Here is a 3,337-nt window from a genome sequence, read left to right as displayed (position 1 = left end):
AGAAAGCTGCAATGCTTTTCATGTCCTGGTCTGGGAAGCCTGCCCACCACTACATCCGCTAGATCACATTTGTTAGGAGTGAATCACTAAATCCAGCCCACACTCAGTGTGTGGAATGGAGTGCCACCTCTTGAAGGGAGGATTATCAAAGAATTCTTGGATATTTTAATACCACCACAACAAAATATCTCTGAAAAGATACACAAGATATCATAGTAATGATGTTAGTAATGAAAGAACTGGGAAGCTGGAAAGTGGAAGTGAGGGAAGATTTTACTTTATATCATTTTTATCTTTAGAATTTTTAACAATGTAAATCCATTTTCTCTGTAAGGCAATGACAGCCTTGTGCTTAGGAACACTAGACAGCACTTTAGCACTACACTTGGAGGCTATTTTAAACAGTGAAACCACCAAGAAAAAGCACAAAAATACAGGGTAAAATGTGGCACTAAACAGACTGTGAAATGGACACTTGTTTAGGGTAGGAAAGCCAAGACAAGAAAGAAGAATCTCACCTCATTCCACCTCCGAAGGGAACACGTGGGGTGAGCAAAAGACAAAAATAAATAAATGCAGTTTGGATGACTGTGCAATACTGTTTTTTTTTTAAGAGAGAGAGAGTGAGAATTTTTTAATATTTATTTTTTAATTTTCGGCGGACACAACATCTTTGTTTGTATGTGGTGTTGAGGATCGAACCCTGGCTGCACGCATGCCAGGCGAGCGGGCTACCGCTTGAGCCACATCCCCAGCCCCTACAATATTGTTTTTACAATTAAATTATTATGAGATCCAGTTTGATGTTAACTTGAGACTGGTTTCAGTCCAGCATAGTTGCTAAAATGATACCCATGAGAAAATAATAATGGTTGAAGTGGGGCCACAGAGGACAGGATTCTTGTTAAGGAAGAGGGATAAAGTTTTGAGGTTAAAATTAAAGGATTTATTTATTTTACACAGTGATTGAACCCAGTGGGTGAAATCGAGTGCTACCTGCTTAATCACTGAGCCTCATCCCCAACCCTTTTTTATTTTGAGACAGGGTCTTGCTAAGTTGCTGAGGGTGGCTTTGAACTTGGGATCCTCCTGCCTCAGCTTCCTGAATTGCTGGGATTGCAGACATGCACCAACTTACTAGCTGTTTTGGTTTTTTATTTTTTTTCTTTTCCTTTTTTTTTTTTTGGTGTCTGTGTGTGTGTGTGTGTGTGTGTGTGTGTTTTACTGGAGATTGAACTCTGGAGTGCTCTACCACTGAGCTACATCCACAGTCCTTTTTATTTTTATTTTTTTATTTTGAGACAAAGTCTTGATAAATTTCCCATGCTGGCCTCAAAATTTCCCATCCTCCTATCTCTGTCTCTCAGGTACCTGATTAGAAGGTGTGCCACCACACCTGGCAAGGGAATTCCTTTTATGGCAACAATTTTCTTGGTGACATGGAGGAGAGGGCTTTAGCTAAAACATGAAGTGGCACTTCACTGAAGCTGGCTGAAGTATGGAGTGACAACACTCTAGGAGAGTAATGCATAAGCCCAGAGGAAGACATGAAATTGAGGAGGGCACCCCAGGGGAACAGGTGAGGCGGGTGGGAAGGTTGGGCTCAGTGTATGAAGGCCGCTGAAGGCAAGTCAGCAACAGGACATTATTTGGGGAGCACAGAAAACTTCTGATCAGAGTTTTGACATAATTAGAGACTTGCTTGGGGAAAATCAATCTATGAGTCAAGCGGAGTTTGGATTGCATAAGGTCTGGAGGCCAGACAACCCATTATAAGACCATCTCAGTGGGTAAGAAGGTGCAGTGACCTGGTCATATGCTCAGGCTCTGAACTGCTTGGGGCCAAATCCTAAATCCACCGCTGATTAGCTGTGTTACTGAATGTTAACTATCAAATGTTGACAGAATCTTTCTTGTAAGGTTATGTGAGGTTTATGTTTGACTGGTCATTCTTGCAGTGCCTGGCCCTATAGTGAATGCTCAGTAAAAGTTAACCTTTATTGTTGAGGGGAGTCCAGCCCCAGGGTGTTGGTTATGAGAAACAGTCTGGGAAGGGTAACTGATTAGTGAGAGGAGAGAGTAGGGGGTAAGGAGAACAGTATAGATATGAACATGGAGTAGGGGGCACAAGGACCCCCAAGGATAGCTCCTTAAACAGAGCCAGGGAAGGCAGCCAAATGGTGAATCAAGTTCAGGGTTTTGTCACACAGAATGAGCAGGAAGTTGATCAGTTAAAAAAAATGTGCCTGCCTCTCCATGCATACCATCTTTTAAAAAATATTAAAGTAAAGGATAATGAAATTACCTGGGGAGCTAGAAGACCGAGAAAGATATTTGCTCATTTTCTTAATTTCCTTTTTTTCCCCCACGTCAGATAGGTAACATGTTGGCATCATAACAAGGTTCAGAGGGAGGCACATCTCACACAACAGCATGAACACCCAATCATCACACTTAGGAACTGAAAGTTTCTTTTTCTAACTTACTATATGACCTAACAAACTCACTCTCTGGTATTTGGCCAAGACAAATGAAAACTTTTGTTCTGACAAAAAGTCTGTACACCAATGTACATGTAGCTGCTTTATTTATAGTAGCCCAGAACTGGAAATGATCCAAACAAATGTCAGCCATAATGGGTAAACAACTATGGTACGATCATACAATGGAACACTACTCAGCAATAAAAAGGAAGAAACTATCAATACATACAAGAACTTGAATGGTCTCAAATATGTGTTGTGGAGTGAAAGAAGCCAGACTCAAAAGGCTGCTCCTGGTAGCATTCCATTGGGTGACATCATGGGCAGAACAGCTGAGTGTTGCCAGGGATTGGGGTGGAAAAGAAGTTGAGGGATGAGACTGTAGAAGGAAATAGGGGGTGATGGAACTGTTCTGCATCTTTATTTTTTTAACACTTATTGTATTTTTTTATTTTTAGGGTTTTTTTTTTTTTTTTACGTGGTGCTGAGAATCAAACCCAGTGCCTCACACACGCTAGTCGAGCACGCTACCACTTGAGCCACATCCCCAGCCCCATTTATTGTATTTTGTAATACTGGGGAACTCTACCACTGAGCTGCAACCCAGCCCTTTTTGTATTTTATTTTGCAACAGTATCTGACTAAGTTGCTCAGGCTGGCTTGGAACTTCTATCCTCCTGCCTCATCCTCCAGAATAGCTGGAATTGCAGGTGTGCATTACCATGCTCAGCCTAGATCTTGAATTAAATGGTGGTTACAAGGTTCTTTGCATTTGTCAAAAACTCTTTAAAAAAAAAAACCATCTGGGCTTGGTGATGCAGGCCTGTAATCCTAGGGACTAGGGGGGCTGAGTC

General features: G+C 41.6%; 1 non-coding gene across 1 annotated transcript; it reads right to left on the bottom strand.

The window, feature by feature from the left end:
* Nucleotides 1–2,368: 2,368 nt before the first annotated feature.
* LOC124084958 (small nucleolar RNA U13) lies at nt 2,369–2,470 on the bottom strand. The gene has a single exon (XR_006849303.1). It is a non-coding gene; the product is annotated as a small nucleolar RNA U13 (small nucleolar RNA).
* Nucleotides 2,471–3,337: the final 867 nt, after the last annotated feature.

This window comes from Marmota monax, unplaced genomic scaffold (genome assembly GCF_021218885.2).
Source record: "Marmota monax isolate L192 unplaced genomic scaffold, Marmota_monax_Labrador192_F-V1.1 WCK01_AAM20220418_F8-fsc00106, whole genome shotgun sequence".
NCBI lineage: Eukaryota > Metazoa > Chordata > Mammalia > Rodentia > Sciuridae > Marmota > Marmota monax.
This window is presented reverse-complemented; position numbering and strand designations above follow the sequence as displayed.